The 25720-nt window shown below is 40.1% G+C and overlaps 1 pseudogene; it reads left to right on the forward strand.

The window, feature by feature from the left end:
* The first annotated feature begins 12818 nt into the window (after positions 1–12818).
* Positions 12819–25001, forward strand: LOC120287699 (annotated as a pseudogene).
* The last annotated feature ends 719 nt before the right edge of the window (positions 25002–25720 follow it).

Here is a 25720-nt window from a genome sequence, read left to right on the forward strand (position 1 = left end):
AGTTTAAAGTTAAGTATGTTTATTTTTAATATAAAGCCTTGATGTGACATAATAGGGTTTTAATTTTGAATTATTTAATTGCTTCGAAATTCTGGAAATTTGTAATATTATATTAATTCCGAAATGATTAAATATTATTATATAAAAAAACGGAAAAATTATTTTGGTCTGGTTGCTCGAATTTCGTGTCGTCCCTTTGTGTAGTCAGATTTTGAAATTGACGATTGGATATTATAAATTGAGCGTGGATCATGAAAAATATGAATATTATTATTTAATTATTTTCGAAATAAATTTAATTATTTAATAAATTCCGAAAATTTTGTCAGGACCTTAAACTCTCAGAATTTCGTGCCGATCGCTGCTGTGCATTTAGAATTTGATAGTGATGATTGGTTGTGACAAATTGAGTGTGATTGCGATATATATGGATTTTTTATAAAATTCTAAGTGTGGAAATTGAGGGGCGATAGGCCGTGAAATACCACCTATTAGAGGTCGTGCCCGATGAGGCCGTGATATACCACCTACTAGAGGTCGTGCCAAAGTGAGGCCGTGATGAACCACCTATGAGAGGTCGTGCCCGGTGAGGCCGTGATGAACCACCTATGAGAGGTCGTGCCCGGTGGGGCCGTGATATGCCACCTATTAGAGGTCGCGCCAATGGGGCCGTGAATTGCCACCGTTAAAGGTCGCGCCGAGTGGGGCCGTGATGCCACTGATTCTAATTTTGCCGAGTAGGGCCGTGATTGTGAGCAATGATTGATTTGTTGGAATGACATGTAATCGGCCGAGTCGATTGATCGCTGAGACGATCCAAGTGGTTAAATTGTTTTGATAATGTGATTGAGCCATGGTTGTTTGGTTATCATAATTGTACGTGGTTGAATTATATAAATTGCGCTAACCTGCAGATGAAGGCTGAGGCGTGGTAAGTCTTCTGTGTGATGTGGCTAGGCCACCCGGGGTGTATTTTCTTTCTAATAGGGGTTTAGGGGGTTGAACTTGCTGAGACATCGTCTCATCCCGGTTTTGGGATTAAAATTTCAGGTCCCCGGTGGACGGAGTGGCCAGATAGCTTTGGTTGGCCTTGAGGAGTTGCAGAGGTGAAGTCATAAGGGTTGGAGAGCGTGTCTTGCTAGTTGGTTGTAGGATAGTTCCCCTTTTGTCGAGCTGGTCTATTTTGTAGAAAGTCTAGTGTTGTATTTAAACCCTTTGTGTTTGTAAATGAGTGTTTGATATTGTGATTAAGTGCTTGCTTTTCTATCCCAAGTTAAATGTTGTCAGGGGATTTGGTTCGCTTCCGCATGCGTAAATAAATGAATGGGTCGGCGACATATCCTGGGATGTCGCATTTTTGATCGACCGTAGTGGGATGTGCGCGCGCTCGAGGTTCGGGGCGTGACATCCCCGTTTAAGTGGTATCAGAGCATGGTCTGTGTATGGAGTGATAAGGTGCGATGAGTCATGGGATAGTTAGTAGGAAATGCTTTATTTATGCTGATGCATGTGGTTGATAGCTGTTTGGTAGTGTGTTTGTGGGGTCACTCAAATTCTAACCTGATGTTGGAATCGGAAAACAGGCGTCTATAAAGAGCCTCTAGGATGAGTGACCAGGAGTGGAGAACTCCTTGGAAGAGGTCGATAGGACCTGTATCTCGGGGTAGGATGCTGACAAGAGTCGGTACCCGAGGTAGGGCGCAGGCTTAGACCAGAGCGAGTGTGAGAGTACCGTCGCAAGTCGGTACTTAGAGTGTAGCAGCACCGAACGATCTTAGGTTGTTGGGATCGTTCAGGCGCTAGTGTTCCTTGGAAGCTTGTTGGGTCAGTAAGTTCAGGACCGAGCCGCCGCTGTTGCTGTTGTTTCTATCGTTGCCAGTGTTGTGACCGTTGTTATTGCCGCGCCTGTTGAGGCCTAATATGGAGTTGTGATCGAGGATCAAGCCTCCGTATCTAAGTCAGAGTTCAATTTTGACAGAGGCAGAAATCAATTGGGGAGAAAGGCCGATGTCAAAAGAAAGATGCCCTGTTTCATCCAACCGGAAGAGTAAAGTTGGAAAGTCAGTGCTCAACTCGATCGATGCGTGTCATGTCTGTAAGAAAAGACATGGATCTGTTCCGTGCTGTAAGAGGGAAAGGACTTGTTACTAGTGTCGCCAGTAAGGCCAATTGATCAAAGATTATCTGTATAGACAAATGGAATCACAGCTATTTCTGTCACCGCCGTTGATAAGACAGAACAGAAGAGTCATGCTTTGGGACATTAATGGGGTACTTAGAACGGATCTCAGTGCAAGGAAGGGTGCATGATATTCCTTGATGGGAGGTAGATGACTTATTGATTGTGTGCCGAGTCAGTGGAAAGGAGGCATGAGTCAGCCTGGTGTCAGAGTAAAAAGGGGAGCATGCTTTGAACGTGGCTAGCACGGCCATCGAGTTAGGAATTGTCCGCGTAAGTCCATAAGAGCGTGAGTACCGTTACTGCAAATTGGACGCCACTAGGATGGCTAGAAGAGCATGAATGGGTTGACCATGCATTAGTCAAAGGGAAAATGTTCTTGAGGGAATTTTATCATAGTAGTGCAGCAGAATTTTCGATGAAAGTTGTAGGATCTTTGTTGTGGTAATAAAGTGATAGAAAGATGGATCTTTGACTATAGTTGTACCTGATGGGTTTGCTTATGTATGACTTGGAAGTCATTTATGAAAAGGTTTGGCTCGAGGAGCTTTCTGCTGTTATGAATTGTGGCAGTGATATAATTCAGTTTGTTCAGTTAGCGTGTGAAAGTTTTGAATCACTGAAAGCCGAAGAGGAACTTCGATCCTTGTTATTCGTCACTGAAGATAACTTGATTCTGGTTGTTGGTTATTGGATCTTCATGGCAACTGTAATGGATGCGTTAGTTGAGGAGCCGAATATGGAAAACTTAATCGTGGTACATAAGTTTTCTAAGGTATTTTCTGAAGAATTGTCAAGTTGCTGTCAGAAAGAGAAATAGAGTTCGCGATTGAATCAGCAACCGGAATAGAGCCAGCCCCTAAGGCTCCTTACCGGATGGTGTTACCCGAGTTAAAAGAACTGAAGGTGCAGATGCAGGAAGTGTTGAATAGGGGATTCATACGTCCAGTGCATCACCTTGAGAGCACCCGTTCTATTCGTGAGGAAGAAAGTTGGTTTATTGTGTTTGTACATCGATATTTCTTAAGATCGACTTGGGGTCATGGTATCATTAGTTGAGGATCAGGAAAAAGGGACATACTGAAGTTAGCATCTCGCACTCGATACAGCAGTTATGAGTTCATTGTAATACCGTGTGGTTTAATGGACACCTTAGTTGTTTGTTTGGGTCTTATGAGCAGAATGTTTAAGGGTACTTGAATCAGTTGTGATCATGTTCATTGAAGTTATCCTGGTGTGTTCAAAGAGTGCTGAGGAGCACGAGAGACATTAGAAGATGATACTTCAGACCTTAAGGACTCTTGAATCTTACACTAAGTTTAGCAAGTGCGAGTTTTGGATGACTCGTGTTGTGTTCCTAGGTCATGTGATTTCAGGAGAAGGAATCTCCGTAGACCTCGTCCAAGATTTAAGCTGTGATCAGTTGGCCAAGATTGACTGTAGTGATAAAGATCAGAAGTTTTCTGAGTTTAGCAGGGTATTACATATGGTTTGTAAAAAGGTTTTCAGTGTTAGCATCGCTGTTGACAAGAATTCTGAAGAAGGAAGAAAAGTTTGTGTTGACAGATAAGTGCAAGTGTAGTTTTCAAAGGCCTAAGGAGAGGCTGACTACCGCACTTGTGCTTACTATTCCATCTGGTCCTGAAAGTTATGAGATCTGCAGTGATGTGTCGTTTAAAGGATTGGGTTGTGTGTTGATACAACAGGATAGGGTTGTTGCATATGTGTACCGTTAGTTGAGACCTCGGGAGTTGAATATGAGACAGCGTCACTGGATGGAACTCATTAAGGATTATGACTATGATATTTTGTATCACTTTGGAAAGGTAAGCAAAGTCGCATATGCACTGAGTTGAGAGTCCTTAGCTGTACAGTCGGTACTCGAGGATTGAATATTACTTGAGGAAGTCCGAAATTCAGTTTTCAAATCTAAGGTATGCTACCTTTTGAATCTTATGACTACCCTTAGAATTGAGCCGAGAGTTCATATCAGAATCAAATCGCTTCAGTGGACAGATTCAGAAATTCAGAAGATTTTATAAGAGAATGCAGATGAGAGAGAGATTGATTTTTTTTATTTATTTCCGAAGGCAGAACGCTAAGGTTCTGAGGACGATTGTGTGTAATTGACAATACGGAGATTAAAGAAGAGATCTTATGGGAAGCTCATCATAGCAACTTCAGCGTTGTCCAAACAGTGCGAAGATGAGTCAGAATCTATATCATCGGGATTGGTAGATCGGTATGACGATAGATATCACCGAACAAGTTGTAAGTGTTGGATACATCAGTAAGTGAGAATTTGGTAATGTAAGCTAGGAAAGCTTTTTCAAGTACTGGAGAGAGGTTTGTGTGGGAATGAAAGTATAACATGATGGAATGTTATGACAGGTTATTAAGGAGTCAGGAAGAGCATTGATTCCTTATGAGGTTGTAGTCGACAGGTGATCAGAGTCAACTCACCTTAATGCACGAAAAGATATCGATTGGAATAGGTATACCGAAGTGTGTGTATATCATATAATTTATCTGCATGGAGTGCTGGGGATGAATTGTATTTCAAATCTAGATCGATGTCCCAGTGCGTAGCTTTCGAGATGGTTCTTTCTTAAGCAAAGGCATAGCGTAGAGTGCATAATTTCAATTGCTGAGATGAAGTCAGCGAAAGAAAGATCACGGGCCAGGGTCAGTACAGAAGTCAATGATTGCAGTTGCCAAGATCAGTGTCAGAGTTATATCAGATCTTAACCAGAGGTTCCTAGTTTCAGCAGATCAGTTAGATAGTTTCTTTCTTAATCAGTGCATAGCAGAGTGTACAGAACTTCAGTCGGTTGAGATGAGATCAGAGATAAAAAAAATTGCAGGTCCAGAGTTGGTTCAGAAATCAGTGATTCAGTTGCAATTATCAGAGACAGTTTAGAGACTGCTCAGAATCGCCAGTTTAGCTTCGCAGATTTTGTGTTGAAGACCTTTGGAATTTTAAGTGAGCAAGTGTTTAGCATTTTGAACCCGAAGTGGTTTGGGCAAGATAGCATTGATCTTGCAGTATTGGTGCAGAAGGAGTAACCTGAGAAAGAGAAGATTATATGAGACGATTGTACCCCCACCTTTTTGTTTAAGAATTGGTAAAGGTTTAAATTTCGAGGACGAAATTTTTATAAGAGGGGAAGAGTTGTGACATCCCGATTTTCCAATCCTATTTTCAATAAATTGAGACGGGCATTTCGTTGGCACGCATATAGTTCTTTTCCTTGAGTCGGCCACTCATGTGAAAACTAGTCTATCGGGTGAAGCTGTTAAGAGTTTCTAATGCATCAGACTCGAGAATTTGACTAGGAAGCGATCTTTCGACCGAGTTAATCTGCAAGGGTCATTACGGCACAATTAAAATTGATTAGAGATCGGAGATAGGTCGACTCGACAGAGGCATGTGATCAGGTGTGGGTGATTCCACCAGATCGCACAATTCTTGTCAATTAGCACTAGACCGACCTTTCTATCGATTGGGTACCCTGTGTTCGTATTTGAAACCTTGAGATTATCCCGACAACCGAAAGTCGCCAATGTTTCAAAGATGTACATTGTGGCTTGAGATGATCAACCACATGTCAAATGCATGAAAATTTCTAAAGGCTACCAGGTAGGTTGGGCCGCGCTAGTATCATGCCAAAGTGAAATTAACCGTGGAATTGAGATCGAATTCAGAAATTGGAAGTCCGAGTGTGTCACAAATCATTTCAAGATCATTGAATCATCTTTGGAAGATTTTTCATGCAAGCCGAGCTTTTTAGCAAAATAATCAAGAAATGGCTAATTTTGCTCGAGAAATTAGTAGGCCGTTTTTGGTCGCGCTTTTGGGACTTAAGTTGGTTCTATGGACAAGTGAAGATGTGAATTAAAATGTGGCGCAATTGGATAAATTTTATGGACTTCAATTTTGGACTCAATTAGAAGTGGATTGATTATAATTGAAGAATTTGATGTACAAGAATTGGACCCCGGCGGAAAATGAAAGTGCAACCATTGGAGAAGTTGTGGAGGATTTGAGTGAGTGGAAGATGACATGGGATGATGTCATGGTGGTTGAGGCCAAGGGTTGAGATCTTGACACGTGGACGATGGAGATTTGCCCGAGAAAAGGTGACCCATCACCATCATCATCCTCCTTGAATCAAGGGACTTGTCTTGGGACTTGAGGAGGAGGGAGAGAGGAGGCCGAACGGAACCAGCAGCCGCACGCCCACTTCGTCCGCCCGTCCGACCATCGGCAGCTTCGCCCGTCGCCGTTCGCCGTCGCAACTTGGCCTCGCCGCTCGCTCCTCCGCCTCTCTCTCTCTCTACCCTTGCGTCGTTGAAGCCTCTTTCCTCCATTGTTGGTTGCTGTTTGAACGCACCAGCAGATCTGAGCACGCCGAGGCTAGTTGCAACCCAGCCAGACTGCCATCTGCTCCTTCTCGGCCCCAAACAGAAGCTGGAAAAATGGGTATGGCAGCGGACGTTTGGCCCGTTTTGGCCGCCTTCCCGAGCTCGGATGCTCGGCCCGCTTTGAGGAAAGTCGATCCCCGCGTCGTCCCCGTCGTTTTGGTCCGCTCGGCTCGCTAATCCGGTGAGTTTAACTCACTAAACCTTGATTAGACGGTTAATGATGCCCTAAGTGTGCTTAGCCTAAGTTAAGTAAGCTTAGTTGGTTGAATTAGTTTATTTGGTTGATGATTAGATTATGGTGTTTAATTAAGTTAAAGTGTATTTAGTTTAAAGTTAAGTATGTTTATTTTTAATATAAAGCCTTGATGTGACATAATAGGGTTTTAATTTTGAATTATTTAATTGCTTCGAAATTCTGGAAATTTATAATATTATATTAATTCCGAAATGATTAAATATTATTACATAAAAAAAAAACGGAAAAATTATTTTGGTCCCGGTTGCTCAGAATTTCGTGCCGCTCGCTGCTGTGTAGTCAGATTTTGAAATTGAAGATTGGATATTATAAATTGAGCGTAGATCATGAAAAATATGAATATTATTATTTAATTATTTTCGAAATAAATTTAATTATTTAATAAATTCCGAAAATTTTGTCGGGACCTTAAACTCTCGGAATTTCGTGCCGATCGCTCTTTGTGCATTTAGAATTTGATATTGATGATTGGTTGTGACAAATTGAGTGTGATTGCGATATATATGGATTCTTTATAAAATTCTAAGTGTGGAAATTGAGGGGCGATAGGCCGTGAAATACCACCTATTAGAGGTCGTGCCCGATGAGGCCGTGATATACCACCTACTAGAGGTCGTGCCCAGTGAGGCCGTGATGAACCACCTATGAGAGGTCGTGCCCAGTGAGGCCGTGATGAACCACCTATGAGAGGTCGTGCCCAGTGGGGCCGTGATATGCCACCTATTAAAGGTCGCGCCCAATGGGGCGGTGATATGCCACCTATTAGAGGTCGCGCCCAATGGGGCCGTGAATTGCCACCTGTTAAAGGTCGCGCCGAGTGGGGCCGTGATGCCACTGATTCTAAATTTGCCGAGTAGGGCCGTGATTGTGAGCAATGATTGATTTGTTGGAATGACATGTAATCGGCCGAGTCGATTGATCGCTGAGACGATCCAAGTGGTTAAATTGTTTTGATAATGTGATTGAGCCATGGTTGTTTGGTTATCATAATTGTACGTGGTTGAATTATATAAATTGCGCTAACTCCGAGATGAAGGCTGAGGCGTGGTAAGTCTTGTGTGATGTGGCTAGGCCACCCGGGGTGTATTTTCTTTCTAATAGGGGTTTAGGGGGTTGAACTTGCTGAGACATCGTCTCATCCCGGTTTTGGGATTAAAATTTCAGGTCCCCGGTGGACGGAGTGGCCAGATAGCTTTGGTTGGCCTTGAGGAGTTGCAGAGGTGAAGTCATAAGGGTTGGAGAGCGTGTCCTGCTAGTTGGTTGTAGGATAGTTCCCCTTTTGTCGAGCTAGTCTATTTTGTAGAAAGTCCAGTGTTGTATTTAAACCCTTTGTGTTTGTAAATGAGTGTTTAATATTGTGATTAAGTGCCTGCTTTTCTATCCCAAGTTAAATGTTGTCAGGGGATTTGTTTCGCTTCTGCATGCGTAAATAAATGAATGGGTCGGCGACATATCCTGGGATGTCGCATTTTTGATCGACCGTAGTGGGATGTGCGTGCGCTCGAGGTTCGGGGCGTGACAATGATCCTTGAACTTTGACCCAACATGTGTAAAATCGTACCTAGACTTTTAATTTATTCAGTGTGGTCCATAAGCTACTGATAAATGCTCAACATAATCCATAAACTATATGAAAATGTTTAAAAGTTCATGGACTACATTGAATATTGGACCAAAGTTCAACAATTATATACAAATTAAGATTTTAGGAACGACATTGCGTATTGGGCCAAAGTTGGGAAAAGTGCCAAAAAAATCCTAAACCTTTTATCTTTGTGCCAATTTAGTCCTAAACCTTTTTTCGGTGTCAATTCAATCCTAAACCTTTTTAAGTTGTGTCAATTCAGTCCTTTCCGGCAATTTTGACCGGATTTTGCTAACTGGATGCCGGCCGGCTGACGTAGCCTGATCGGTGCTGACGTGGACAACTTTTAATAATATTTTTTTATTTTTGTCTTTTTCCTCCAGCCGATCGCGGGGGTCCGGTGACCGGCCAGAGGCGATCGCCGGCGAGGGCGAGGGCAACCTTGCCAGATCTGGCGAGGTCGAGCCTCGCCGACCATGGGCGAGGGCCAGCGAGGCTTGACCTCGCCAGATCAGGCCATGGGCGAGGCTCGCCTCGCTAGCCTCGCCGGATCGGCGAGGCGAGCCTCGCCCATGGCCGCCTTGCGATCAGGCCATGGGTGAGGCTCACCCTCGCCAGCCTCGCCGGATCCGCGAGGCGAGCCTCGCCCATGGCCGCCTCGCCAGATTAGCCGGCGAGGCTCGACCTCGCCAGATCAACCGGCGAGGCTCGACCTCGCCAAATCCGGCGAGGTCGAGCCTCGCCCATGGCCTGATTTGGCGAGGCGGCCATGGGCGAGGCTCGCCCGCCTCGCCGGCGGTCGCACGGCCGGTCGCCGGACCTCGGCGACCGGCTGGAGGAAAAAAAAAAAATATTAAAATATTAAAAGTATTTAAAAAATTTTAAAAAAAATATTATTAAAAGTTGTCCACGTCAGCGCCGATCATGTCACGTCAACCGGCCGGCATCCAGTCAGCAAAATCTGGCTAAAATTGGCCGGAAATGACTGAATTGGCACAACTTAAAAAGGTTTAGGACTGAATCGGCACCAAAAAAAAGTTTATGACTAAATTAGCACAAAGGCAAAAGGTTTAGAACTTTTTTGGCACTTTTCCCGCCAAAGTTCATAGACCATACGTGTCATTTTCCGTTGTATTATTTGTCCACGCTTAGCAATAATAAGAAGAGCAAACACACTATTAGCTGCAGCAAAGCCTCTTCATTTCTTGGGATATATGGAATAAGATGCATGGCTTCATGCAGGATGAACGCCTGGAACTTTTTATTTTCCATCAATGCAAGTAAAAGCTGCAAATTTGGAGGACTCTCCACTTCATCTTTTTACCTTTTTTTTTTCTCTGTGACAGTTCCATTTTAATATCTTTCTATCCTTGCGGGAGTTTCTATTGTGCTTTGAACTTCCAGAAAGATTGAGGCAGTAGGGCATATATTGGTTGTATGAGTCAATCTGTTCTCTGCTATTAACGAGAATAGCACATTGAAATATGAGGAAAGAAGAGAAGATCATTGCACGATATTCTCTTTATGATTCTTGAGAGAGAGTGAATAATAAGTATGAACCCGAAAAATTATGACACTTGAAACGTTCTTTTGCCCGCCTACATGTATTGTTGAGAGTGAGATCAACTCACGCACACACCCTTCACACGTCGGCCTCTTTTGCAAGTGCTATGTTAACATCATAGCCGACATCAAAAATGTCACGTAGCAACAAATTTTACTATAGATCAAGCGGTATGGCGGAGATTACAACTATACTCGAGTTACTCAAATACTCTCAGTGTTTCCAATTACATCCAATACATCACGCAATGTTTAGCCCCACAATTTCTCATAAAATAATCTCTCAATTTCACGAAAAAATTACACGTAAATCTTACCACAAAATTAAATGACTTCAACACCAACGTTCTTGGTGTAATTGCATATATAAGAACAATGAGCCCACTTTGAAGCACTTGATATTCGGCATTTCAAGATTGCTTGCATTAACAACGGCGTAGAGCAAACCCACGATCTGATATTATATGTATATATACCCATGACGAGGCTAAAGTCAACATGGATTAGAAAATCCATGCTCCGAACCTTTATCGATCAATCCAAAATTGAAGTTGGACTTTCCTCCTTTGCTGTTTTCTTGCACTCACTTTGACCGAGTCAAAGTCTTCAAGTCCAATTTGGACTTTCCAATTCTGCATATACCGACTTCAGTACGGAACAACTTCCGTTCTTAATCACGACTTCACCACACGACTTGACCACGGAAGAAATTATATATCCTGAGATCTGGTTTTTTGAACTTAAAATATATCGGGCTAATATGCAATTCAATTTGGGTCGAGTTCATTTAATGGGCTCAAATTTGAGACATGCTTTTTAACAAAGTGTATAAGACGCATTATATTGATATTATGATAAATTGAAAAATTATGTTTGACTCTTCTTGTTGGGTCAGGCATAATCCCTCTGTTTCCATATGGAGAAAAATATGTGTTCTAAGGTTTCAAGCGTGCTCTTACAACAAGCTAAGAAACAGGCTAAATTAATGGGATGCTGAGAACTATTTTCGCTGGGTCGGGCTTCTCGGAAACTGCGGATTCCCTTTCTTTGAAGAAAAAGTAAGGTGAATAGCTCATTTGATTTGAGAGCCGACACATCTAAGATCAAGTTGCCCCAAGAAAAAGGGGAAAGTACCAAAAAGTCATAACCATTGTACCAATTGGTACATTCAGTCCTAAATTTTTCAATTGGACCAATTCAGTCCTAAACATTTTAATATCGGTACCAATTTAGTCCATCCGGTCAATTTTGGCCGGCCGATGTTGACGCGGACGTCGGTCGGTGACCAGATGCTGACGTGGCAATTTTTATAATTTTTGAATTTTTTTGATTTTTTATTGATTTTTTTATTATTTTTCTTTTTCTTTTCTACCTTCTTCTTCTGGGGTGGCGCGAGCCTCAGAGGCTCGCCGGCCACCCCAGGAAGAAGAGGCAAAACAGAAAAAGAAAAAAATTAATAAAAAATTAATAAAAAATTCGAAAAAAAAAAAAATCATAAAAATTGCCACGTCGTGTCCGGGTTACCGGCCGACATCCATGTCAAGACTGGCCGGCCAAAATTGGCCGGATGGACTAAATTGGTACCGATATTAAAAGGTTTATGACTAAATTGGTTCAATTAAAAAGTTTAGGACTGAATTGGTACCAATGTAATAGGTTTAGGACTTTTTTGATACTTTTCCCCAAGAAAAAGAGCTGGGGCCGCCCCCTCGTGGGTTGTTCTCCATTTTCAACCATTCATCCCCTCATGGTTGAGTGACTGATTTGGCACAGTAATTGTCCTATTGAACCAAACCTTCCATGGCCATTAGCCTCTCTCACCATCATCATAAAAAAGTTCCCATCTAATTTTCCTATTCGATTCGTGTATTTGAGCCCTTTATAGATAGAAGGAGGTCATCCCCATTTTAAAGAACGGGGGTCGATTTTCTATCAAGCCATAACGAGTTTTGTTTTGGGCTAAGTGCAGCACTCAAAATAGGCTCTTATTGGTGCCTTCACCCTGCATTTTGAAGCTTAGAATAATCCCATGAAAGCTAGACGAATTTCGAGCTTAAAACTCGACCAAGTAGACGTCCATTCGAACTTAATGTTCACGGCACGGACTCTCAAAAAGCTGCCTAGAAATGGTGCAAAAGTAATGCGGCACAGCTTGTTCACGCCATTTCCTCTTCACCTCGCTCTCTCTCTGTTTCTTTCAACGACCAGTCGCTCTCACTTTTTTCCCTCTCTGATGGCCACGTTACGATGCATGGGGTGGAATTTAACGTGGCCAACTTAGAGTCGCTAACTTTCCATGCGCGTGTGAAAGAAGACGGAGAGATCAGCCCCAGGTAAAAGGAGAGAAATATAAAGCAAATGTGGCTCCCGTCTCGTAAACACGCTTTTTGGTCCTAAAAGACGCGCGCGCACCTTTCTCATCTCCAATGAGAATGTTAAAGCACGAAATGTTAAACTCCTTCCACTTTGCACTTTTGTTATGATAATCATGGTCCTTTTCAATGTTAAATATTTTTGTGGACGATAAAAATATTTGTAAATAATAAAAATATATTTTTGTTCATTCAATATTGCATTTTATCACTAGCTATAGAAGCATTCATCTTTAGGAAAATTATTTATTAAATCATTCACTTTGTACGAAATAAACGCACATTAATAGTCATCTTATAAATTAATTTGTCAAATAATATGACATTTTATCACTAGCTATGTAATTAATGAGTTTGTTTAAGCATCCGATGTGATCCTTTCCTTTCCAGCTAAGGGTTCTTTCATTTGTCAGCCAGTCGTGAGAGTCTTGGTCACAGTCAACGCTCGGGGTCTTCTTCTATATCACTCGCTATGGTCTTCGTACAAGAAACGAAGCCTCCGCTCTGTCTCCATTGATATTTCTTCCCTCGCATTATCTTCATCGTCTAGAACCGCAGATCCAGATAAACCAGATAAAAAAAGACGAGCCTCTTCGGCTTGGAGACTTCAATTATTGAGCTCACGCTCTCTCCGGTCGCCGCCGCTACCCAGCGAGAGCAGCAGGCTAGACACTCCTGTACTTGTTCCTACTTCATCGCTTTGAGAGCTGATCGTCCTTTCGGATGGTGAAGTTGGTGTCTTGCGCTTGAACTTTGCGTATTGGCTTTGTAAGTTTGTCAAAATGCCCTTTTTTTCCGCTACTTCTGTGTGAAGATGCTTGTCTCGGCCGATGATTTCTGCAGTTAATACTCGTGTCCTTGCGTGTGACTTTGTTACGAGAACCAAGTACATGTATTTAACGGCATATAACGAGTGAACGGGATTTGTTATGAGAGCCAGGTACATGTATTTAACAGCATATAAGGACTGATCGGACCACAGGTTAACTTAGTTCCTCCGGCTGAGGACACTGCCGTAGTTAAATATACACTCTTGATTCATCTAAGGCTACGTTCGCTTTGCGGAAAAATAAGTGATTTGAATTTTTATTTTTTTAAATGATTGCTTATATCATTTAGAAAAATTAATCAATAGAAAATGTTTTCATCATCACAATTTATGCATAACTTATTTTGTGGGTGATAAAAAGAATTTCCATTCATTTATTTTTGTATGTGATATTTGCGATTATTTTTCGAAAAATATTTTCCAAATTACTCATTTTTTGGAAATGAATGCGCTCTAGAGTTGTATCGAGTTGATATTTTTTCTATTTTAAGTTCCTAATCAAAAAATTTTAATGAAAATGTTTAAGATATACAAGAAACAAGAGCTTAGAAATTTAATACATCTAAAAATTAGAACGAGATTTAAATTAATATAAGTATGAGTATTTATGGATAAATTAATATCGTTTTTAGATATCATTTTTCTAACATTTATTCTTAAAACGGCAGGACTATTCAAAATGAGGATCCACTTTTACCATCGCAAGCTAAAATATGCTTAAATGGAACTATAATACTTATAAACACCGGAAAAGTAAAAGGATAATAAAAAAACAACATAGTCTTTGTTAATTTAGGAAATTATTGAAAAAAATTATAATATCTAGCTATCAATGTAAATAAGAAAACTTATGAATAGTAATAAAAAGACTATTTTAACTAAGACCGGTTACTAAACTTTCTCGGATTTGTTTTGACAGGAAAAATAGATATGATTCAGTTGACGTTTTTTTTTCTCATCACATGTTTAGTTCAGCAAAAGATGGTCCACAAAATTGCTTTACTATATAAAAATCCTAATTAAACGTTTCCTGCTGCAGATTTACAATGTGAAATGGCCCATAGCGAAAGAGATGAAGTACCGATGCTGTCGGAAACGCAGCAGCAATTATCAGATGATTATAACAGCTCTCAACCTCGGTCACGTATATCTAGGACCCGGAGTGTGTCAATTTCCATCCCTACGAGCTCCATGGAGTCATACGAGAGTATAACGAGTCGAGCAGGTTACACTGGACCTTTAAGGAGTGAAAGGAGGACACCTTTCTCGCTAATGAGTGGCCCGTTACGCAATCGCGGACCTGAAAGTACCTTCGGGCATAACCCCGGTGCGCCTGGAACTGGAAGCACGGGAGTGGAGTCGCAACATATGAAAGAAAAATTCCCTTCTTTTAGCATAAAGGATCGTATTGACTCCGCAGATGACGACTATGGTGCTAAAAATGAGCATTTACTGAGGTCCGGACGACTGGGGATGTGCAATGACCGTTACTGTACAACTTGCCCTCACATTACAATAGAAGGGCGCAACAAACAAGTTCTGAAAGTTCAAGTATAGCTGATACCCGGGTAAATGCCATACTTGTAGAGCCTTTTGCTATGTTTGATAAGGTCCTGAGAATGAGATTCTCCAATTCTACCGAACGCTGGAAATTGTCGGTTTTAACTTTGTCATTCTTAGAAAATGAGGGATCACAAGTTTTATCTTCTCACTTTCTGATCACGGTCACCACTTCTTGGTTTGCAATTTTTCGATTTACTATAGTATTCTGCGAGTACTAATCTGTTTGCGTTTTAAAGTCACCTTGTATGTTCGCACAATCTTCTATTGGCTGGAAGTTCATAAAAAGCAATTTAATTTGGCTTAAGGCCAAAGCAAAAGCTGCCTTAGATTTTCAATAAGTTACCCGCAGTCCCATAACTCTACGATTATAATGTAGGTGATTACTCTATCTCTAAGCAATAAGCATAACTTTCTAGTTAGTGTGGGACTTGGAGCTCTGGTGACGATGGTATCAAAAGGTACAACAACGAAGATCTGAGATTGACTTCACCAGTACTTCAAAGATGCTTTTGTTTTGAGCACATCTTTTATGCACCATGCCTTATCCAGTAGGATATGTGAATTTACGTCTTCAAAGTAAAGAAGCTTCGCTGCTTGACTTTTACTTGCAGTTTCACAAAGCTCTTTATGGGGATGCCAAAAGTTGGGCAAGGAGGTTCTTCACTTATGTCAGTGCCCACATTCCTGGCGTCATAAATCCTCATGCTCAAGCTGTTCAGCGGTGGAACAAATTTTTTGTCATTTCTTGTGTAGCGGTCCTCTTTATAGACCCATTGTTTTTGCTCTTGCTGTATGTACCAAAGGTATGGCTCAGCTGCAGCATTGTCATGTTCACATGGCTTGAAAATATAGGTTGCTTGATGGTTGAGTTAATAACGTTCTTACAGTATTTTCTTCCTCTCTAATTCCTAAATGGTTCCCAAAATGAAGTTTAAATTCTTTCCATTTTTCACCCTGCTATAAACCACCTAGTTCTGGTTAGATTTACTCCACTACTTATCAAGTTTTTACTGCCCTGTTAATATCTGCAGATATTCTTCACTTTACAGATTAAGCTTCTTAATCATGGTTTGATGCACATGTAGCCCAAGCTACAACCGGTGGTGTTTGAGTTTATCCTTCTCTATAACTCAATGTTATGTTTATTTCCAATTCTCAAAATTTGACCATGGTACAGTAAGTTAAATCTCCTTTGGCCAAGGCTGATCTAATCAACTAAAGTGATCTCCTCTTAGCAATGATTTCTTCAAATATATTTTACCAAAGTCAACACCCCTGTTTAGGTTGGCATCCGTTTTGCATTAGCGAAGGAAATATAATATGCCTGAACCCATTTTAAATACTTTTGATAAAATCCTGATCATATTCATTATCCAAATTGTGACTTTCTGCAAAAAAAAAATGTCATTAATCATATGTCCCCTAAAATTTCTCGTTTATTTGCATTTTGGCTTTTGTGCTTGTACTTTATTGCTCTTGTAACTTTTCTTTTGCAGATTCAAACAACCATCATAAGCTTTTCGGTTTGCACACAATTACATCCCTTCACTTATCCATCCTTGATTGCAGGAATATATGTGGGTAAGGTTAAACAGGCGCATGACAAAAACAGTCGTTGTTTTCAGAAGCATGACGGACCTCATGTACCTATTGCACATTCTTCTGCAGGTAGGCTGCTTTTTACCAACTTGTTGGATTGTTTTCTTTTCTCGTTGGTGAATTAACAGTATCCTTTTATTGTTTTTCTTACTCTTTTCATCCACTATAGATTTTTGTTTTTGTTCCTTGTAACAACTTTTGAATGCTTCAAGGGGAAACGTGTTATTCCGAGGGAACCTCCATGGTGTTATACGAATGTTCTGCAGTTTTCAATTCCAGTACTCAAAAGTAATTTTTTATTCAACTGCATCCACTGTTGTACTCCCGTTATCAGATACATATTGTAGTGTTGGAAAGTGAATTGGAATGTTGTGTAGACAAAGTTGACTACATATGTTGATCATGCATCCAGCCACAAACTTCTCGTACCAGCTTTTCAAAAGTTCCTCTATTTGAGCATCTCCTTCTTAGAAAAGCAACAAGTATCACCAGGAACTCACCTTGCAGGCATTCATCTTCTTATGCGTGAAAACGAGCATAGAAAATAAGAGACAAGTGATCCTATCTGCTGTGCAAGTTTTTAGGGTGATCTAAATATTTGCTAGAGTTTTTGCATTCAGATATAAATACTCAATTTTTTTCCGAATGGCTCGTTACACTTAATATTTTAGACTTCATAAAGTCAGAAATCCTCATGGCCATATTACCTAGAAAATTAGACTTGTTAGAAACCTTTTGTAGTGAAAGGCTTCTCTATTGGGGTGATATCTCTTGATACCTTCTTAATGGAAACATGGTACTCATTTCTAGAAAAAGATGAGTCATTCGATGTTGATTACAGCTAAAAGTCAACTAGATGGGATTTTACTCGGTGTATATTTTAACTCTTGTAATATCAGAGTTTAATTTTTGGAAAGACTTACCGATCAAAAGGCTGCATTGGAAGAGCTTCAGAACAGACTTCCATGAGACAGAAAGTTCTTGCCTCTCATTTGTGAATGGCTCTTTTACACAACCCAAATTTTACATCCCTTATTCAGCACTTTATTAACTTAACTAGCATAAATATGTCAGGTGCTTGACTTCTATCATAGCTTTCTTCTTCGGGCAGTAACGAAATTTAAGGTGAAAGGTTGTCACGTTAGGAGCTTTTATGGCCGCCTTCACAGTCCTTGATGATTGCTTTCTTTGCCAACTTTTGCAGTTTAGGTTGGCTTACGTAGCTCCTGAGACCAGAGTGGCTGGTGCTGGAGATTTAGTTGACCATCCAAAAAGAATCTTTCTCCATTATCTGCGAGGATACTTCTTGTTAGATCTTTTGGTTGCAGTTCCACTTCCACAAGTAAGTCCTTGTTTCTCTGATGCATTAACCTTAATTTTTTCGGTATTACATTGATTTTTAAGATGCTTCAGCTATATGAATAATGTAGAGGTAGGTTTTTGTGGGTTGGCAGTGTGAAACAAATTTGCATTGGATTAAATGTTCTGCCAAGTCAATTTGTATTGCCATTACAATTCACAGGCTTATCTCTGCAGTCTCAATTACCTTTAGATAATCTGGATGTTATTGCTTCTACTTATCAAAATAATCACATCGTTGTAAATGGGTTTTACTGTCCCTTTCGAGATTTTCTAAGGACCTCTCCCCGATGCCTCCAGTCAGCTCTTTCTCCAGGACTGACTTGTAATACGTGTGTTTTATCATCCTGTATTTATATAACATACTGTGGCATGACCGACCCCACCACATCTGGTGGGATCTAAGAAATGTTCCACCGAGTGGACTATAATAGCTGTTAGTTTCATGTCTTGATATGACTACTCTCTTCTGATAATCAAATGCTTCCTTGACTGCTTGCAGATATTGATATTTTCTGAAAAGTATGCAATGAGACTTTTACGCACAGGCGTTCTTATCCAGTACATTCCCAGATTATATCGAGTTTTGCCCTTACTTGTGGGTCAGTCTCCTACTGGCCTCACTTTTGATTCAGCATGGGCAAATTTTGTCATCAATCTTATCATGTTTGTGTTGGCTGGCCATGTCGTTGGATCATGCTGGTACTTTCTTGGGCTAAAGGTGGGTGGCGTCATTTTTTTTTCTCTACATAATTTGTTCTTATGTATTAGAACCCCAGAATAATAAGGATAGTGTGTTGAACTCTTGCTACTACACTCATTACCATCATGATGCCTCTTTGTTTAGCTGGTAATGCTAATTTCTTTCGCATTTTTGTTTGATTGTGGGAATACGTCCTTTCTGTAAGATGCTGATTGGGGTTGAACTCATTCAGGACCTGTTTCAGGTTGTGCTTTTTTTGCACTTAACAACAAAGCTAAGCCCACGTCTGTGGTTTGAGTTCTCTAATCATGTTCTTGTCAAATTTTTTGTCTCTACTAGCCCTTTCAGATGAATCATCCATGTGGTCTTGGAGTGATATACGACATGATACTAGTGTCTCAGATCCACATCATGCTGAGGCTGAAGCCTCTGGAATCTCACATCAAAATTCATATGTGTCATGCACTTTACTTTGGAAGCACAGTGTGCCATCTCAAAGCAAAGTTATGTCCATATAAGCATGGTTTTATCGATGTGCTAAGTTTGAAGTCAAGTTTTTGAATCAAATTTATTCACATTAATATGTCATAGATCAACACCGCATGGTTGTGGACTGCAAAGGATTATATCACTACAATGTCTAATCGCATGTTATTTAATGTACTGGTCTTGGCCTGTACTGATCCTTTATCACGGAGCTCATGTTGGCACACGTACTTCTTTTATATGACCCACGGTCCTTATACCATACATCTTTATGCTTTTCTGGGATTTTGAACTAAACACATAAGAATGGGTTCTTCCTTTCAGCCTTCTGTTAAAATGCTGGTAAAGTAGCTCCAAAACTTAGTGACTGAATGAGAGATTTTTCCAGCAAAGCAATTCTTTCTTCGTCTAATCTCACTCTCTCCATCATGCCAGAGGGTTAATCAATGTCTTCTGGAAGCATGCAAACCAGCCGGCCTGTGTAGCTTTATGGATTGTGGAGATGGAGACAACATTGACAAATTCAAAATAATGCAACATGGACAACAAATCCGAATGTTACTGCTTGTTTTAACTCCAATGATTTTGGTTATGGAATTTATCAAAACGCTGTTAATCTTACCAAAGAGGCAAACGTGGTCACGAGATATGTGTTTTCGTTGTTTTGGGGATTCCAGGTACTTATTTACATTCTTATAGATTCGGCCTATTTCTAATCGGACCAAATAGTATACTGTACAATAGCCTAGCAACGCATTCCAAGGAAAAGGCATTTTGCTCTCCTGCTCTTTATTCTTTTCCTCTTAAAATTGCTTGGTTGAAGCAACATATTGAATTAGGGTAAATCTGTAGATCAATATTTCACCTGCCTTAAAAAGGGAGGGATTTTTTTTTTTTTTGGAGGGGGGTGGATGAACAATCCTTGTCCTTGTTTTATTGTGGGATAATAGCACAAATAGTCATTAAACATTGATCGAAGTGCAATGTTGTTTTTGAACTTTTAATTTGTACAATATGGTCTCTGAACTTTGGCTCAACGTGTGTAAAATCGTACCTAGACTTTTAATTTATTCAGTGTGGTCTATGAGCTACTGATAAATTCTCAACATAGTCCCTAGACTATATGAAAATGTTTAAAAATTCAGGGACTGCATTCAATATTGGACCAAAGTTCAGGAATTATATACAAATTAAGAGTTCGAATGACATTACACATTGGGCCAAAGTTCAAGGACCATATGTGTCATTTTTTGTTTTATTATTTGTCCACTCTTAGCAATAATCAGAAGAGCAAACACACTATTAGCTGCAGCAAAGGCCTCTTCATTTCTTGGGATATATGGAATAAGATGCATGGCTTCATGCAGGATGAACACCTGGAACTTTTTATTTTCCATCAATGCAAGTCAAAGCTGCAAATTTGGAGGACTCTCCACTTCATCTTTTACCTTCTTTTTTTTTTCCTCTGTGACGGTTCCATTTTAATATCTTTCTATCCTTGCGGGAGTTTCTATTGTGCTTTGAACTTCCAGAAAGATTGAGGCAGTAGGGCATATCTTGGTTGTATGAGTGAATCTGTTCTCTGCTATTAACGAGAATAGCACATTGAAATATGAGGAAAGAAGAGAAGATCATTGCACGATATTCTCTTTATAATTCTTGAGAGAGAGTGAATAATAAGTATGAACCCGAAAAACTATTGCTTTTGGATGTCGTGCGTTAGAACTATCTGCCAGCCCATCCTGATTTAATATCCTCCAAATTCAGCCTAAACTTGTCAATTGTTTTTTTTTTTTTTCTCACTATTTCCATGATTGCATTACCAATATGGCCTGCAGAGAAACGTTCTTGTGTTTTTATAACATCATGCATTTAATACACCTTAAAGTGAAGATACAATTTGTAACACATCGTACTCATTTTCTTTTTCAAATTTTGAAGCAAATAAGTACTCTAGCTGGAAATCAAACTCCAAGCTACTCTGTTCCAGAAGTCCTGTTTACCATGGGCATTATTGGATTGCGCCTCTTGCTGTTTGCTCTTCTCATTGGAAATATGCAGAACTTCCTCCAGGCTCTGGGAAGAAGGTGTGACCTCTCACATTGACAAACTTTTTATATTGACAGATCTGTTAATCTTTACTATTGTGCTTGTGCAAAATATTTGAGATTATTTGATTGATACAATGATGACCTTTAAAAATTTTCATATCCAAGTGTATGTGTGATGGTTTTATGGCTTCCCAGACAAACAGTTCCATAATGCTATCATTTGAGATGATGAATATCCTTTTACAGATTTTTTTGTGTGAGTCTTTCAGTATTGGCTTTCAGATTTCATTCTTTGGACATGTAAATATGGTATTGGGCAGATATGTATTCATCATGGTTTCTTAGTTTATTAGCACGAATGAATCTGAGTAATTGGTATTCTTGCAATTTGTTAATCTTAGGCAACATCAAGAAGATATGGCTCTAATAATTTAAGCATTATAACAGCACCGAATGCTCATATAGATTAGCTTCAAGAATTCTTGAGCAGATCTAAGTTATGTTTTTAGGCTGGTTTGGTTTCAAGAATTGTTAACTGCCATATGAAAATGGAGCTTGCTTAAACATTCTTGTAATATTTCATGTGCAAGTGGCAATTGTAACGAATACTAGTAATTGGGAAAAGAAACATCCTAGGCTATGTCTAGTCCTTCAAAAATGTCTCAACATCTCTTGAAATCACATACTGAAACACCACATGAGAAAGCATCCCCAAGGTGACTGATGAAACTTATTAGTGATGTGCATGCAGACCTTTCTATGCACCTCTGCTCCCAATTTGTATCTGTTCTTTTGACCAATACTGATTAAGGATGTTCCTAGTGAACATTAGTGCGCCTTTTTATTGTTGGACATCTTGGATTTAAACTGTCAGCTGACTTTTATTTTTCCCCAATCCTCCCAGGAGGCTAGAAATGTCATTAAGGCGTCGGGATGTTGAGCAATGGATGAGTCACAGACGCTTACCTGAACAGCTAAGAAGGTAAACACGGCATTTCTTCCTACCTTTCTCATGTACTTCTTCTCCTGAGTAGAGACATATCGATTGCATTATCCAGTATCCTGTTGTCATTTTAGCTGCTTGAATTTGGTGTTGAAGCAAACATGTCTTCTTACAACGTCTTGCCCAATGGGGTTCAGAAGGGCTCTGTCCAATTTATACTGAATGATGAGCTGAAAGCGTCATGTTGAGTGAATTGAAAATTGTAAAAGAGAAGGGACCTTTTATCTATGAGATCGTTAGGCTATGTGGTCATTAGAACTTGTGCATAGTGTTTGATATGATCTTGGCTTTCAATTATCCTCTCTATTTGCCTGTTCATGCGTACTATCAGTGTTTTTGTGCTTCCTCATATTATTGACCATATTGTATGATTCTTTGGATTGGAAGCTGAGAGGTTTTTTCTTCATTTGGTGGGTTAGATCGAAGTCTTCTGCCTTGTTTTGTGAATATACGTACAATAAGACTGAAGCTTGGGGGTCAATGGCACTTCTGGAAATTAGCTAGAGGACTCTGAGCCAAGTTTATGTCCGTACGGGATATGAGCAGCAAATTTGATTCTCTATGAAGTTGATGCAGGGGTTGGGTTGAAGATGTGGGATAGACCAGCATCGGTTGGTAAAATTAGCTCTAATAGAAGATGGTTTGTTAAAACCAGTAACTTGGGGGCTTCAACTAGGTAGATTTTATGTTGATGGTGGATAAATTTGACACTGTGGGTCCTACTGATCATCGGCAAAGAGATTGCGCAAGTATACCTGTGTCCTCTGCCTGCGTTTTGTTTTCTTTCTGTACTATCATGCTTATCATCATTGGTTTCTGCATCTCTCTGTACTTTGCATTCTGGAACTGTTTCTAGACATATCCTTTGCTGCGGCTTGAGCCAGTCATGCACTAGTGTTTTATAATGTAGTTCTGAGCATCCGCATATTTTCCCTGAAACGTGGATAAGCATCTAGACATATAGGTCATGTCCAATGTGTGCTCTATGGAGGCTCCTTTTCAATTGACCGGAAATGGCCTATTATGCAGAAGAGTACGCGAAGCTGAGCGATACCATTGGGCTGCCACTAGAGGAGTCAATGAAGAAATGCTTCTCGAGGATTTGCCTGAAGATCTTCAGAGGGATATAAGACGCCATCTCTTCAAATTTGTGAAAAGAGTAAGCCCTGGAACTGAGCTGAAATGAGGGTGGGATTTAGTGCAAGTTAAAACCCTTAGAAATCAGTTCTCTTTTTTGCGATTACCTAGAATGAGCAGATTTTAGGGCCAAAAAATTAATTGAAGTTCACTGCTGTTGTGGATGAAGATGAAGATGAAAGCCACGTTTTATAATTTAAGCTTCCTCTCTCTTCAATCATGTGCAGCCTTTTGTAACCAAAAGCTCCCCCCCCCAGGTTGAATATCTGGCTGTGCTTCCATCATAGGTCCTCAGTTGGAAGCTAACTACTGATATTTGTAGCATATGCTTGATCAGATAACTAGATAAGTGGATGATCAGTCTTGAAATTTAGGTCATTAAGTGCTTAGATGGATAGCTAAAAGGCAATTTTAAAGGTCTCATTCGTTGGTTATTAGTTTCAATTGGTAAACATTACCAAGCTTTTGTCTTAGTTTTAATTGGCATCTAGATGGAGACAGCTCAATGTAGAAACTACAAAAGAACGACATGGCTAAGAATTATTGCTAGTCTCTACATCCCCCAGATACTGCCACTTCTGAAAACAAGCTCTAATCTTCAGAAAATGGATTTTTCTAATGCGACATGACTGGTTTGTTCTGCTGGGTTCAGCCAACAGGCAACAATTGCCACCTATGCAAAAAGAAGTGCAGAACTCCATATCTCTGACATACTTTAAAAATAAAACAGTTTAAGCCATCCTGGATTCTAGACATCAAATTTGTGGCTACCATGATAAGTCTGGACTAACTTTAAACTCAAGACTTACTAATATCTATTTTATTATGTTGCAGGTGAGAATATTTGCAGTAATGGAGGATCATATTGCAGATGCAATTTGCGAGAGTTACGGCAAAAAACATACATCAAAGGAAGCAAGATCCTGCATCCTGGCGTTCTTGTTGAAAAGTTGATTTTCATTGTCCACGGGAAAATTGAGAGCAGAGGAGAAGATGGGGTTACAAGTTTATGTGAAGGAGATGTATGCGGGGAAGAGCTTCTAGCTTGGTGCCTTGAGAGTTCTTCTGTGAACAAAGGTACAAATCGCAGTCTTTCTGAATGGTCTTTAATTATCGACTGACTTGACATATTAAGAGCATTTCAATATATGTAATATTGAAGATGGACGAAAGATAAGACCACCTGGAAACCGGTTGCTGAGTAACAGGACAGTAACATGTGTGACAAATGTTGAAGCCTTTGCACTACGAGCAGAAGACCTTGAAGAAGTCACCAGGTTATTTGCAAGATTCCTGCGCAATCCAAAAGTTCAAGGAGCCATAAGGTTCTTGCTCTTTCTTAACAGATGATTTAGCACTACTATGTTTTACTGGCAAATCAAGCATATCACTGAACTATTGGCCAAAAAATAGCGACTAAGTTTAACTGTTTGAGATCCGCTCTGTTTCCTGTGTACGTTCTCTTTTTGAACCTAAAGGCAGGAACAACTAGTCAGTCTGATGGTTTGTAATTTGCTCCTACATGGACAGCATAGACAAATGTTTGGATTATGCACTTGTGACACAAAAGCCTGGTTGCAGGTATGTATCACCATACTGGGGGGACTTGCAGCAACTCGTATCCAAGTTGCTTGGAGATACAGGAAGCAACAACTAAGTCGTGCCAACACTTCACAGTCACAGCATCCTTAACATTATCAAATTATGTTGATGGTATAAACGACATTCCTCTTCTGTCTGTATTTATACTAGGTTCCAGTCATGTTGTGACTGCAAACCGTAAGAGTGGACATGTTGTAAGGGCATGATGATATAGGCATGTAATTCAAATTGTGATATATGTGAGATGTAGATTCTTCAACACAAAATGATATATGAGAGATTAGATGATGATCGCCTTGTAGGAGCGTTGATCAGATAACGGATCGTGACTGAGCTTAGTAACACCACTCCGCTCATTGCCTACAATGAGCTGAGATCTCCCAGAGTGCTTGTATAGACGACTCCATTCTACAGAAAATTTTAGAAGGAATATCTTGTAAGGACCAGAGATCGGAATTGGGATGAGAAACTACAACAAATGCTGTCGGTATTCAATATTGCAGTCTTTTGTTGTTACTGTAGGTTCCATCTGACCAGATGAGAAAGAGGAGTTGTAGAGTGTCTCACCCTTAGATTAATTGCCATGTTGGAAAATCCATTTAAATATCACAAAAGGTCTGGAATGTGAAGACATTTGCTCTGTTGAAGCATCCAGTCACAGGTTGCTCCTATGTGTTTTAATGGCATAACGTTTTGGTCAGAATGTCTTGAACTGCATAAAAAGAGCACCACGGACGCCGAGCTACTCTGAAGTGCATTATTTTTGCCATTGTATTCCTCATCCGCCTGGTCGAATGTACAGAGAAGAGCTAGTAACGAGCATAGCGTACATTGAGATTAGGTGTGAGCATAGCATTATTTTTGACACTGCATTCTTCATCGCCAGAATAGTTTTTTACTTTCATTTTTCGAAGCTTCCTTTTTTTCTTTTTTACCAAAGCCAAGTAGCCAGTACTTCCAGTGTATTGCGTAACGCAAGGAAAAATTGAGAGTTTTTATTTACCTCCT

Source organism: Eucalyptus grandis, chromosome 8, assembly GCF_016545825.1.
Source record: "Eucalyptus grandis isolate ANBG69807.140 chromosome 8, ASM1654582v1, whole genome shotgun sequence".
NCBI lineage: Eukaryota > Viridiplantae > Streptophyta > Magnoliopsida > Myrtales > Myrtaceae > Eucalyptus > Eucalyptus grandis.